Genomic DNA, 15,652 nt, shown 5'->3' with positions numbered 1-15,652 from the left:
AGCTCTAAATATTTTCTGAATGAATTTATTTTCAACTATCCTAGGGCTGAGAAATGGAAGAAATGGCCCAAAGTCACATGGCTAGTAAAAGGCAATAAGGGGATTAGAATACAGACCTTCTAGCTCAGCCCTTTGTTCTCTGGAACAGTGCTGTCCAAAAGAAATATAATACAAGCCATGTATGTAATTTACATGTTTAGTAGCCATATTTAAAAGAGTAAAAAGAAACCAGTGAAGTTATCTTAATAATACATTTTAACCCAATATATCCCCAAATATTATTACTCCTACTTGTAATCAATATTAAAATTATTCATTAGATATTTTCCAGCTTTTTCATACCAAGTGTTTGAAGTACGATGTATACTTGACACCTACAGTGCATCTCAATTTAGACTCACCACAGTTCAAGTGTTCAACATCCACATGTGACCGGTAGTTGCCATATTAGAGTGAGAAGCTCTAGAACACTGGTTCCTAAGAGCAATGCCAAGACACCCTGATGCATGCATTCTATCAGGTGTTTTTATTAGGAGTCTGACACTTTACAACTAATTATAAAACGCTAATGTTTATAAATAATTTAAATTATAAGTTAAAATGGATGCAAGTTTATTCTTCAATTAGTGGCATTTTCACTCATAATCAAGTATTTTTCTGATTTTTATTTCTATATCTTTTACTTTCTATTATTTAAAGAAAAATAATTTTTAAACAGAGAGGAGAGTAAAATGAACACCCATAAACCGATCACCTAGATTTGGCAGCTGTCACAATTTTGCTATATTTGCTTCATCTGTTTTTTTCTGAAGTGTTCTAAATTACAGTCATCATATATTCACCTCAAAATTATTTAGTCCGCATCTATAAAAAGATATGGATATCACATAATGTATAAAAACTCAAAATGGATCAAAGCCCTAAATATAAGAGCTAAAACTATAAAATTCTCACAAGAAAACATAGGTATGAATCTTCATGGCCTTGGATTAGGCAATGATTTCTTTATTATGACACCAAAAGCACAAGCAACAGCAACAACAAAAATAGATAAGCTGGACATCAAAATTAAAAACTTTTGTGCTTCGAAGGATACCATCAAGAGAATGAAAAGGCAACCCAAAGCATGGGAGAAAATGTTTGCAATTCATATATCTGATGAAGGACTTGTATCTAGAATGTATAAACATGACCACAACTCAATAAAAAGACAAATAATTCAAAAACAAGCAAAGGAACCTGCACATGGACGTTTACAGCAGCTTTATTCATAGCTGCCAAAACTTGGAAGCAACCAAGATGTCCTTCAGTAGGTGAATGGATACATAAACTGTGCTGCACCCAGACAGTGGAATATTATTCAGTGATACAAAGAAGTGAGCTCTCAAGCCATGAAAAGACACAAAGGAACCTCAAATGTGCATTACTAATTAAAAGAGACGGAAAAGGCTACATAGTGTATGATTCCAACTGTATGATATTCTGGAAAAGGCAAAACTACGGAGACAGTAAAATGATCAGTGGTTGCCAGTGGTTAGGGGGAGGGAGGGATGAATAGGTAGAGCACAGAGGATTTTTGGGGCAGTGAAACTATTCTGTATGATACTATAATGGTAGATACATGTCTATACGTTTGTCCAAACCCACAGAGTGAACCCTAATGTAAATTATTGACTTTGGTTGATGATGATGCGTCACTGTTGGTTCATCAATTGTAACAAATGTAGTACTCTGGTACAGAATGTTGATAGTTGGAAGAGGCTATGCGTATGTGGAGGTATGCAGGAACTCCCTGTACTTTCCACTTGATTTTACTGTGAACCCAAAACTGCTCTAAAAAAGTCAAGTCCATTTAAAGAATGAAAAAAAAAGTAGGCCAAGGATCTGAATAGATATTTTTCCAAAGAAAATACACAAATGGCTAATAAATACATGAAAAGATGATCAGCCATCAGGGAAAGGCAAATGAAAACTATAATGATACCACTTCACACCCATTAGGTTGGCTATAGTCAAGAAGACAGATAATGACAAGTGTCGGTGAGAATGTGGAGAAATTGGAACCCTCGCGTACTGCTGGTAGGAATGTAAAATGGTGCAGCTTCTTTGGAAAACAATCTGGCAGTTCCTCAGTTAACACAGAATTACCACCTGACCCAGCAATTCTACTCCTAAGTATATAGCCAAAAGAATTGAAAACAAGTACTCAGAGAAATAGTTTACATGAGTGTTTATAGCAGCACTATTCCCAATAGCCAAAAGATGAAAACAACCCAGATGTCTATCAACTGATGAGTGGATAAACAAAACGTGATCGGTCCATACAGTGGGATATTATTCAGCCATAAAAAGGAATGAAGTTCTGATACGTGCTGTGACATGGATGAACCTCGAAAACAGTATGCTAAGTGAAAGAAGCCAGACACAAAGGACCACATATTGCACGATTCCATGTCCAGAACAGGCAAATCCATAGACAAGTAAATTAAGGGTTACCTAGGGCTGGGGGATGGGAGGATGGAGGGTCCAGGGGGTGATGGCTAAGGCGTGTGGGGTTTCTTTGAGGGTAATGAAAATGTTCTAAAATTGATTATGGAGATGGATGCACAACTCTGTGAATATACTAAAAGCCATGGAATTTTATACTTCACATGAATAAATTGAATAGTATGTGAATTACATCTCAATAAGAGATATTTTTAAAGATAAGGACATTTCTTTATGACTCCAATACCATGATCACATCTAATATATTATGTCAGGTTGTCCTGCTATTGGGGATATTGAGGATGATACTGATTTAAGGTGGTGATGGTCTGATTCCTTCATTGTAAGGCTCTTTTCTACCCTCGCAAATGCTGATTTTCTAATTCTATCATCCCTTCCTGTCTACAAATATTCACTGGAATTCTCCAGTAAAGAAGAGCATCCCTTCATCTTCTACACCTATACGTGGTTACCCTGAAATATAGTTTGTACTAGAAAATCAAGACGAAAGTTTCATTTTCTTCCTTTTAATGACCAGTTTTCAGAGTACGGAGTTTGGTATAAATGCTATCTCCCACTGAAAGGAACCAGGGTCCTTGGAGATCCGGCAGGTCCAAGGTCTGGGGCAGGGGATGGACAACATGACCCAAGACAACCTGCGTCAGCTCTTTCCAAGACAGGGAGGACTATGTCTGCAGGATCAGGGAGCCGGCTTGAAGTGGTTACTTCTCATCAAAAGTGGGACAGCGTGAACAGTAAAATTCATGGACTGATAATGGCCTGAAATGTACAAAATATCTAAAAAACAACAAGTTCATAACAATAGGCAATAAAATGAAAACCAGAAGTCAACCTCACGTGGACCCAATGAAGTTGAATATTAAACTAATTCCTTTCCATGAAAATTGGTCATTAAAGAGTTCGCTTTCTTGAGAGGCAAGGTGAAGGTGGAATTAGCCGATTCCTCGGGTAATTACATATAATCTGAGGCTGCCCAGGGGAATTTCCTTTTCATGTGGGTTGGATCAGTCACATGGGTTGGAAATTAGATCAAAGATAAAGACTCTGGTGCCCTCAGTGAATCTAAGAGAGCTGGATACGGCATACATAATTCAAGCAGAGGAGTCCAGCAAGTTAAGTGGCACAGGAATTCCCAACCAGGGCAAAGATGGAAGCGTGAGGAAGTTTTATAATGGTGGCGCCAGAAGGTTCTTCAAGGGGATAGAGGGTTTTCAGGATTGTGAGAAGGTGGGGGAGCATTCTGACGAGAGGAGCAACACAAAATCAGTTAAGTTGAATTGAGCTTCATTTTAGTGTGAGCCAAACAGAGAAGTGAAGGCTCTAAGGTAAGGACCAAAAAAGCAACTTGCTGCAAACCCTTTCTAGAATAAGGTAGCCACTGAGAGAAGGAATAATGACGTCACATGTGCATGTAACACTTACTACACTGCAGGCCTTCACATCAACCCTATGAGGTTGGTCTTATGACTCTCATCGCCGTTTCACAGGTAAAGAAACTGGGAAACAGAGCAGTTAGGTAACTTGCTCAAAGTCACACAGCTATGTAGTGGAGCCAGGCAGCTTTTACTACTGCACCCACTGCCTCTTACATCATTCCACCATGTAAGTGGGAGCAATTGAAGAAGGCTTTCCATTTTAGATCCATGTGATGTATAAAAAGGGTACTTCTTCCTTATGATAATATTTCTCGCTTCTAAAGTATCACAGTAACACAATCTTGATAAAGATTATCCCGCCCACCCAACATTTCTTGGGATGTTGTTGGAATGCCTCGGCCTCTCTTGTCTTCTTTGATCTTTCTACAAGCTCTCTTTGCCAACATCCAGGCCCATGACCTGGTAAATCCTGATGATTTACATGCTCATATCTCCAGCTCAGACCTCTCTCCTGAGGGCTAGGCTTGAACATCCAACTCTGTAATGGGTGGGCAAACCAAGGCCAAATTCTGTTCACAGCCTGTTTCATTAAGAAAGCTTTACACACTCACATGCAGATGAAAATTTTCATTGACATGTTGTCTATGGCTGCTCTGTGCCACAAGGACAGGGTTGAGGAGTTGTGGCAGAGATCATGTGGCTTTAAGGCCTAAATATTTACTCTTTGGTCCTTTACAGAAAAAGCTGGGCCTCTTCAATGAGAAGACTTCTTCTCCCCCCGCTCCAGCCTGCCCAGCTTTATTGAGGTATAATTGGCATATACCTTGTGTAAGCTTAGAGTGTACGATGTGTTGATTTGATACACTTATATATTACAAAATGATCACCACCATAGTGTCGGCTAACACCTTCAGCACATAATTACGATTTCCTTCTTGTGGTGAGAACAACTAAGATCCACTTTCTTAGCAATTTTCAAAAATATAATACAGTATTATTAGCTATAATCACCATGCTGCACATTAGATGCCCAGAGCTTATGAATCTTACAGCTGAAAGCATGTTCCTGTGGCCAGTATCTTCCCCTTTCCCCAACCCCCCAGCCCTTGGTTCTGATCTTCCCATTACTTTTCATGTGCAGAGGCTGTTAGTTCTGTTTGCAAAGTCTCAACCTCAAGTCCGTTCACTTCTGTCCGTCTCCATGGCCAACAGTCAGCCCCGGCCTTGACCTCCTGCGTGATATTTGGTCTCAAGATCTTTGCCTCTCCAGTCCCTTTCCACGCAACAATCAGAATGATTTTTTTTTTTAAATCAAAGCTAATTATATCACGTCACTCTCCTGCTTACAACCTGTCAATGGCTTCTCATTGTGTTTGGAATTTGGCCGTGCTTAACCCTCCAACTTCATGTGCCCTCACTGAACTTCAGCTTCTCTTGTCTCCTTCCTACAACACAAACAGCCCTCCTGGCCACAGGACCTTTGCATATGTGCCTTCCTCTCTCAGGAAGCTCTTTCCACTGACTCCTCCATCACAGGCTTGGCTCCTTTGATCTCCTGGCCTCAGTTTATAAATGTCACTTCTTTAATCTCCCCACAAACCACAATTCTCTTTCCTCCCCTCACTCCCGCTCCACTTTTTCTTTACCTCCTTGCTCCCTGTGTTGACTGCCTTCATAGCATTTACCTTAATCTGTAATTATCATCTTGCTGCTTTTAGCTGCATATTACCTATTGACTAGACTGTAAGTAACACAGTCAGGGATTGGGTCAGTCTTGGTCACAGATTTATCCTCAGAGTCTAGCACAGGGGTTGGCCAGATGGTAAATATTCTCAGCTTTATGACCATAGGGTCTCTGTTACAACTACTCAAGTCTGCAGTTGTAGCACAAAAGCAGCCACACATGTAAATAAATGCACGTGGCTGTGTTTCAATAAAACTTCATTTATAGACACTGCAATTTAACTTTTGTGTGTCATGAAATATTATTTTTTTCCCCTCCATATTTAAAAATGTAAAAACCATTCTTAGCTCAAAGGCTGTATAGAAACGGGGGGCAGGTTAGATTTGGCCCCCAGGCTATAAGGAGTTTGACAATCCTTCATCTAGCACATTGCTTGGCAGATTCTCATCATTTTTGTTTTTCTTTTTTGGGGGAATAAAGAAGACAGGCAGGGAAGAACTTAAAAATCAGAAATATTCTCCAACCAATACTCCTTAAATTTGCGTGTGGAGAGAGCAAACACATGGTTAAATGAAAATGTGATTATTTTGCAATTGACATGATCAACGTAGACAGCAACCAAAAGTCCCTTCATCATTTGGCATCTTCCTAAAGATCCACTTCTCTTTATGCTGTGCAGACAGAGCCACTCTCATAAACACTCCAGCGATAAAATAGGAATTAGTATCAAGTGACCCCTAGAAACTTCTTAGAGCCATGAGGAATAACTCAACAAAACATGTTTTTCTGGACACACACACACACACACAAACACACCCTTCATCTTTCCAGTTCTATCATTGACCTTTTGTCCCTCTGGATTCTGAATTGCCCCATCCTTTTCTTCTCTTTCCCCGGAATATTGAGACACTTTTCCTTGGAGGAATTGGTAGTGAATGCAAAACTAGCACCCAGTTTAATGGCGCATCTGCTCTTAGTTGCGGTCGTTTTGTTCTTGGCCTCGTTCTGTAGACCGCCATCCTCTTTTCCTGCCATCATTCACGCCATTAGGGCTGTGATGTAACACCATTTCTCTTTATACTCCCATATTACAGATCTCTTGTTCCTCAGGCTCAGAGGAGTCATTTAAAAAGATACAAACTGTTTACGCCACCTAATGAATTTAGCAAAGGTACTGGGGAAATGTTGAAAACAGTGTTTTCTTTGTATTTATTTTAAAAGTGTTTATTTTTGAAAATAGTGTTTATTTTTTAAAACAGATAAAATGAATACTTTTGGAAACCTTTTTCTTTTTCTCCAAAATAAAATTCTAAAGTATGTCAACGAGTTCAGCATGTACTTTCTGAAGGTTTATCATATGTAAGAATCTGATTTACAAGCACAGCTTTTTAACAAAAAAAAATGTTCATTTCCCTGAATGCCAACGTATGATAACAACTACCTACCTATCACTTCTCAGAAGCGTGATATGATTTTCTTGATCTTTTAAAAGAGGAATAATGTGACCTTATTCAGGCTTGAAAAAGCTTCAGCTCAAGTGTCTTTGGGGAAAAAGCCACTCTTAGTCAATTATTAAACTCCATTGGCACTCCTTCAAGGTTACACTATCATGGCAAGAGAAAGGCTGCAGCAAGCCACGATCAGGAATTTTAGTTCCAGCACACACCTCTGGAATATTTAGACCCTTAAATTGCAGGTGCTTTAAATTAAGTCAATAAAATACATTTAATAAACACCCATCTTGTGTGAAACACAAAGCATCAAGTATAAATCCTATCAGTTTAATATAGAAAAAGTAAGGCAGCCAAGGTTAGTGGTGGGCAAGGATTTGAACTCCCTGTTTTCTGTGTATAAGTTTGATTTTTTTTTAAACACTGAAACACAGAAGATAATTGCTCACTCTTCGATATTGGATAGGGTGAGATGTCCTTTGGGAACCAGTGGGATGCTAAATATCTGATGACAGGCCACTGGTGAAATGAATGTATTTTACGACTGCAACGGGAATAAAATTAATATAAAAATCATACGTAAATAAAATTATAAGTATGTTCCCTTTTAGTCTCTAAATAAACTAAGCTGTATCATCCAAGACTGCTTACCAAGTAATCTAAGGGGTACCATATTGCTCCTTAATTTTCTAATACTTTCCAAATCATTCCTGATTTTTAGAAATTGTCCACATGATCTTTTGTTTGATGCAGCGATGACCAGCTAAACGACGCCCCTGTCTGAGCTGTGATTTGACACAAGGAACCACATCTAACTCATCCAATGATGTCCCCCTTATACGGATGTCACTAGGGCCCCAATGGCAGCTCTTGGATTTGTTGCAGCCCAGGGGCCACCAGGCTAGGTACTCCAGATCTCAGCTGGCTCAGCCTGTGGGTACCAGAGCTTTCTACATGGCGTGGAAGCTATGAGAGAACTATGAAACGTGAGAACTATGGTTCTTCAGACATGGGGCCACCAACGCCCCCTGCCCCAGCCTGCTGGGCACCGTACACTGGCACTGCCCCCCCACCTGCCTTCAAAGCTGCCAGAGAGCCGTACTGTCTGGTGATTTCGTATCTAATCAGCAGAGAATGTATGTTGATAGCAACCATATTATTCTCAGTGCTTAATTCACTTTCAACTTTTGATGAACCAATAGCAAATTAATAACATTTTCCAGCCACTTTTTCTAGCTGGGATAGTAACATATTTAATATCTCTATTAATTTACCAAGTCATACAGCCTCCCCAATGATTGGTTATCATGACATTCGATGACATGGCAAAACCTGGCACTAAGTTTATATTAGAATGCACGTTATTAATTATTCTTACTAGTCATAGCAGCTGCTATCTTGCTGTTTACCAATTAGTAGAGAAATACAACAATTTCAGGTTGAAACATGAAATGACTGATACTGAACCATTTATGACCTACAAAAACAGCTATTTCATGTGATTCCACCTGGCAGTTCTAACAACTTGAATGCCAGTACTGTAGAATACACTCCCTGATAAATATGCTTTTCTCTTGGCCAGTGGTTCTCAATCAGGGACACATTTGCCCACTAGGGGACATGTGACAATGTCTGGAGACATTTCTGTTTGTCTCATCTTGGGGGCTAATGCTGGCATCTAGTGAGCAGAGACCAGGGACACAGCTAAACATCTTACAATGCACAAGACAGCCCGCCACAAAGAAGTATCCAGACCAAAATGCCGAGATCGCCGAGGCTGAGAAATCCTGCTCGAGGAGGATTTATAGACTAGATGGCCATGTATGTGTGTGTAGCTGCGTCTTACAGCTATAGCTCTTTCCTTTTCTTCTGGCCCTTTATTTGTGCTTAATCTTTACTAGTACACACCTTCTGTTTCATTAACTTGGTGAAGAAAAACCCATTGAAAATCAGAAGCTAGGAAACTGGTAGACCAGAGATGAATACAGAAGCCTTCCTGTGATTATAAAACAATATCTTAAGAGAAATTAAATGAGTGATGCCACTGTCTGCTGTGCCAACACGGAATTCAGGTCTATACCAGTATGCTCTCATTTTCTTCCAAACTTGTCACCTACAAGCTGCCCTAACAGACCCTCTGATCTACCGACATTGGTTTACCCAATTGTCTTAAGATATCTTGTTCTTTGTGGAATTTTTGCTTTCATCCTCCCCACACCTGAACTCAGTTGTATATTAGACCTTATTTCTCACTTGTGCCACTTACTACAGTAATGTTCATGGACAACTTGCTTGTTCAATGTGCATTTTATGAAGTAGTTGATTGGACATATTTTACACATGTTCTTTTATATACAGTTGACTCTTCAACCAGTATGGGTTTGAACTGTGCGGGTCCACTTATAAGCAGATTTTTTTCAATAGTAAGTACCAGAGTAAGGGGTTGATTGAATCGCGGATAGAAATGAATCTCAGATCTGGAGCGCTAAAGGGCCAGCTATAAGTTATACGCAGATTTACCACTGCGAGAAAGGTCTGGCCACTAACCCCCGTGCGTTGTTCAAGGGTCAACTGTAGTTTATTTTTAAATAAACCCTGTGTTGTGGAATCATTTTAGATATACAGAAAAGTTGCTGAGCTAGCATATAGAGTTCCTACAAACCCTTCACTGAGTCTCCACTCACGTTCAAATCTCACAAACCAGGGCCCACTTGTTAAAACTAAGAAATTAACAGCGCTTCAATGCTACTAACTAAACTCCATATCTGATTTGATTTCACTACTTTACCATTATGTTTTTGGTTATTTTCTTCTGTTCCAGGATCTGATCCAGGACATCACATTGCATTTAGTGTAGTTTTTTTCCTTTTCTTTTCTTTTCAATTGAAGTATAGTTGATTTACAATGTTGTGTTACTTTCAGGTGTACAGCAAAGTGATTTGGTTAGACATATATATATATATATATATATGTTCTTTTTCAGATTCTTTTCCATTATAGGTTATTACAAAATATTGAGTATAGTTCCCTGTGCTATACAGTAGGTAGTTTTTTTTTCTTTAATATTTCTTATAGAGAAGAGTTTTTGAAAGAATAGCAATTGCCTCAATTTCTATTTCAAGGCAAAATGCAACCTGGAAGAAAACGTCATACTCTAGGCCACAGTTAGGAAACCAGTGTCCTGCGGTTCTGTTTTCTTCGGTCATCGTAGCAATGTCTCTGCATTGTTGCCTTTCACATGAACAAGTTGCTGACTTTTAAAATAGAGGAGATTTCATCTAAAAGCCAGATCTTTGACTTCACTTGAAAAATCAGAAGATCTGGCAGCAATGGCCCTGCTTTTGTGTTGAGCCACAGTTGTTTGTCCCCAAGTCGAGGCTGGCCCCTTTTGGGGGGCAGCAGTCTCCTCTCTGCCATGTCCCAGCAGGCTTTATTTTATCCCCACGGAGGCCAAATGTCGGCTGTCACTTTTCGTCTCTTTGTGCCTCTGTTTGTCATTCCGCCCAGCCCTAGTCACACATTTCCTTTGCTGTCTTGGCTCTTGCAGGCGGCTGATTTAGCTTGTCTACCTCTAAGCCTTAGGACCCATGTAAATTAGGGGGCAAATAGCTGTCTGGCTCCAATAATCTTGGGCCTGCAGCTCAGGACAAGCCTGCATTTGGAGAAATTTAATTATCCTCGTAGACAGTGAAAGTGCTTTCACTGTTGAAGAAAAAAAAACCCAAAGAGCATATCGAATAGGTCTGCATCACCGTTGCCTTAAGTTGGAGGCTGTTCTCAAGCAGGGGCTTCTGCACCAGACTCAGCAGAGCCCGGCAGTCAGGCCTGAGATGGGGGAACGGAGACCCAGACTGCACTCCTTATGGCAAAAGACCTGCGCCCTGCCCGGTACTTTTAGAGAATTAAATAACATCCCAATTTTAAAATGAATAATGCAGCCCTAAGAAAACAGGTAGCAGTGGCATTGCCGAATTTTAGATTTTTGTTTCAGATACTGTTGGTTGGCAATTCTTTTTTCCATTTCAATTGTATGCATATGTAGCTTGAGGTTTGCAATTTTAGTTTAATTCCCCAAATAATCCTTATTTTAGAAATATGTTTATATTTTCAATTTCTTCCAGAGAAAGGCCTTCTTATTGTATCATCATTGTTTTGGTAATAATTTTCCATTTTTATTGTGCATTTTCTGTATAATTTGGAAAACCTAAAATATGGAAAGTATATTGGTCTCATGGAGAAGCATGTTGAAGGGAAGGAACTAGAACTTACTATTTTAGCATGACTTCCAGTGAACTTGTTTTTCTAACAGTAAAGGAAGTTCACAAATATTTCACTTCTTGGTTATTTTAGTGGTATGTCTACTAAGATCATATATCGTTAATTTTTAAATTTGGGGGAAAAAACTCCAAAGGAATAGCTTCTTACTGTCTTGAATTAAAGATTACTGTATGCAAATCAGACCTTTAACTGTCTTAATAAACGAGTGTTTGACTACAGTTACAAAGATAGAAAAATTCAGAAAAATACTGGGGAGACTTCTGAAGAGAGAAACAAGGTTTTCCCTAGAAGTTTTCCTTTCCACGGCTCCCATACTTTTTCATAAAGGAGAACAGTTTGAACTGTGCCTGTTATTTTGAATGATGAAGAATAAAATCGCCAGTCACAAACTGTTATCCAGCTATCTTCTGGAGACAAAATTATAAAACTATACTTATCATATTTGGCTTTCATGTATATTAAGCCCATATTACGCATTCTCCAAGCACTGTGCTCAGTGTTTGCATTCATTATCTCAACTAATCCTCACAAGAGCAGAAGAAATGTGAATTACTATCCCTATTTTACAGATGCATAAACTGCAGGGCAGAGAGACGAGGTCATGTGATGGACAGCTGGCAAGCGACAGAGCTGGGATTTGAACTCACGTGTATCCGCTCTCCCGAGCCTGTCCGGTGAACTACTGCACACACCATCCCTGCCCACTGCTATGGCTTTATGTTCCGTGCTTCCTACCTGCTAAGAAAAAGGAGCACAAAAGCATTTTTGTGTCCCCAGCCCTAGTCACCCCTGCATTTCCATGAGCAGGAAGCTGGGTTCAGGGGTCCCCTGGCCTCTGGTTTCCCTGGCGCCTGCCTCCTGACCAGATCTCAAAGGCTCAGAGCTGGAAATACAGTAAATGCATATTTCCAATTCATATGCTTGTTTAGTCTATCCCCCTTCCTAAAGGGATCTGGGGCAGCACAGAAAGATGAAAACTGAACATACTAATACAAGATTAAAAACAGCAAGTGGATTTGGAAGAATTACGTTAGAAAGCCAATATCAAAGAGAACATTTGAAACCCAAAACAGCTCAGAACTTCCGGGTGGGCAAAGGAAGCCAAGAAGGCAAAGTAGTGTATGTGACTCCCCCGAGGAACGCTGGAGGGATGAGGGCCGATCCCCAGACTCAGGATTCTGAAAGAAGCGTTTTGACATTTACTAAAGATCTGGTTGTAGGAAGAAGTGAAAGGACCACCTGGCTAGAAGCTGGAAAAGCTCAGCTGCTCTGTTCTTAATCCATCAATTTTACGAGCTGTTATACACGAGGACAGACAATCCAAGGCAGCAAGAAAGGTTCATTCCCTTCCCTCCCAGGAAATGCTGGGTGATCCCCAGCTGAAGGAGGCTTATGCTCACACATAAACATACTTCAAAGGTCATTTGAAACACAAAACTGATAATATATTTGCGAAGAGATCAAACATGTATTTGAAAATAAGGAGAATCAGTCTTTGCACAGAAAAATAAAGGCGAGAATGATGCTGAAGGTTGAGAAAGGGTCAGTGTGGATGCTCAGGGGAATAAACAAGATCTTTCCATTAGCAGAGTTGTTCATGTTAAGAGTACAGGCATGAAGTTCTTTTGAATATGGATGAGCTGAAACAAGCCTTTTTTTTAAAAAAAAATGTTCTCAGAGAAAGTATTTTTAAGAAGAAAGAAAGAAAAAAACAGATGTTCTTCATATGTCTGGAGAAATGACCTAGAACCAGTATGAAGCCATCCCAGGAGAAGCAGCACTGGCTTAGAAGTGACAACCATTAGGTTTGGCTGTGAGGACTCGAAGACTGAGCTGGTGGGTTACCGGCTCTCATGCCAGAAACACAAGTCAAGGCAGGCATTTCTATTTCTTCTGCAAGATCTAGCATCAGAGCAGCCCCACCCTGTTACAGAAACAAGGAGGGGCTGTGATTCACATCACTAACCACATGGCTTCTGGAGTTGTGCAGTGCACAACCTGTGCACCCATACATGGCAACCCTGAGAAAGGGGAACCCCCAAGGGGCTTTGCAAAGTTTCTCTTTCTTTTTTACTGTCTGCTGGATGGACAAGTATACAAATAAAGAGCCAATGACTTGGACAATATTTCAGAGGGCTTAGCTTTAAATTAAAAATGATTTTGAAAAGATGACTGTAGAATTGGGTTTTTAAACTAAATAACTGAAAATACAGAAAAGGGCTTTGTTATCTTAAGAAATTCTGTGGCAATTTTTTCTATAAAGAGGAAGCCTTTCACGCAGTAAATAATCATCTCATGTAATTAGAAAAATACAGGGGCTTCCCTGGTGGCGCAGTGGTTGAGAGTCCACCTGCCAATGCAGGAGACACGGGTTCGAGCCCTGGTCCGGGAAGATCCCACACGCCGCGGACCAGCTGGGCCCGTGCGCCACAACTACTGAGCCTGTGCTCTAGAGCCCGCGAGCCACAGCTACTGAGCCCACATGCCACAACTACTGAAGCCCCTGCTCCTGGAGCCCGTGCTCCGCAGCGGGAGAGGCCACCACAGTGAGGGGCCCGGGCGCAGCAGCGAGGGGTGGCCCCCAGCTCGCCACAGCTAGAGAGAGCCCGTGTGCAGCAACGAAGACCCAATGCAGCCAAAAATAAATAAATTTATTTCTAAAAAAAGAAAAATACATATTTTTCTACATTCAATTTGCTTAAAATGAAGACCATTGAAATGCGTGGCTCCAGCTCTGTGAGTGGAGCCCTCTGCCCTTTCCACTCACACATCCAAGATCCCACTCAGACCCTCACACTCTCAGTCGTCACAGTGCTACCTCTGCTAGTAGCTTGTGCTGCGTCAAGGAAACAAGAGGCTCCTATACGGAAACTTAGAGCAGCCAAGGAGATGGCTGTGCTTACTACACACGGATTAGATGAGATAATCTATGCCGAATGCTCTTGCCAACAGTGAAGTGTCATGCTCACATAAGACACCATTGCATGGAATTACAGGCTAAGTACCCACAGGCTAGTGGTCCCTATGGGTGCCTGCACATGGGAACCCCTGGGGGAACTTCAAAAATTCTGATGCCTGGGTCCCTCCCAGAGATGCAGATTTCCCTGGTCTGGGATGTAGCCTGGGCTTTGGAATTTTTTAAAGACCCCCAGGTGATGTTAATGTGCAGACAAGTAGGGAAGAGGAACAGGTTTGCTCTGCAAACTTAGCATCCAGCCACACCCGAGCTCCCACCATCTGGCTTGACAAATGTCAGAACCCACTGCCACAGTCCATTTCTCCCCCTTTCTCCAGGCAAACCTGTCATTGGTCCCTTTTGCATGGATGACTATGACAACAATGATGAAGGTGCATAGAATAACTCAGGATACTTCCCTGCCTGAGGACTTCTTAGGGGATACCCTTACTGGATTACAACACGCTTGACAAAGAGCTTAGCCATCAATTTTTCTGATGTCTCTTTTCTTTCCTTTTCTTGCATGTGCCATGTACCATCTTGAAACTTTTGGCTGAACTACATTTCATTTTTGCATCAAATATTTTTGACCATCTGCTCTGCATAAGGCACTTAAAACTCTCAAGAATCAGATCACAAATAATGGCATGTTCAAGGGAGAAGATGTGCTATTACTTTGGCCACTAGATGGCAGGAATCTTAAGCCCAAAGCCCACAGTAAATCAGAGCATTCTTACTACAAAAACAAATCAGTGGCCCCTAGGTGAGGATGGGACAGGCTTAGGTGGTGTTTTAAGGGAAATGCAGTTTATCTTTGAGGCCTCTAGACTTCCCTTTCCCCCGTGCGTTTGGGGGGCTCTGCTCCCATCAGATACAGCCGGACCCCACCTGGGTGCGTGCCTCCCCGTCCTCTCCTCCTGCTGGGAGCTCCATCTCTCCTGGTGATCAGAACGGCGGGGTGCGCAAACTAAACAGTGGACCACGTGGATTACGCCAATCCCAGGCCGATGTATGCAAGCCCAAGAAAAGGGAGTTTTTACCTTTTCCCAATCCATAGTTTCTTCCAGGCAACGATGCGACTGGTGGAACGAGGACGGAAACGTGGGTATGCTGCTGACCCATCAGTGGAGGGAGCCACAGGCCTGTACTAGCCGAGGCAATCAGGTGCGCTGGCTGGGGCCGAGGTGCCGCTTTAGCTGGGATGAGGATTGTCTCCGGGTTTGAACTCTGATAGGTATGTAAGATAAAGGGATTTCAATCCATCATCCTAGACTTTTCCTTGTCAGTTCTCGCAGGTGAATATGGCTTTTTCTGCTTCCGTTTCTGTAGCCTCAGGTCAGGTAGGCCCTCTCCCTAAGCCTGACCCCTTGCGGAGACTATGTCCTTTTTATGCCTCAAC

This window comes from Eubalaena glacialis, chromosome X (genome assembly GCF_028564815.1).
Source record: "Eubalaena glacialis isolate mEubGla1 chromosome X, mEubGla1.1.hap2.+ XY, whole genome shotgun sequence".
Taxonomy (NCBI): domain Eukaryota; kingdom Metazoa; phylum Chordata; class Mammalia; order Artiodactyla; family Balaenidae; genus Eubalaena; species Eubalaena glacialis.
The sequence above is the reverse complement of the archived record's forward strand: the minus strand, read 5'-3'. Positions refer to the sequence as shown.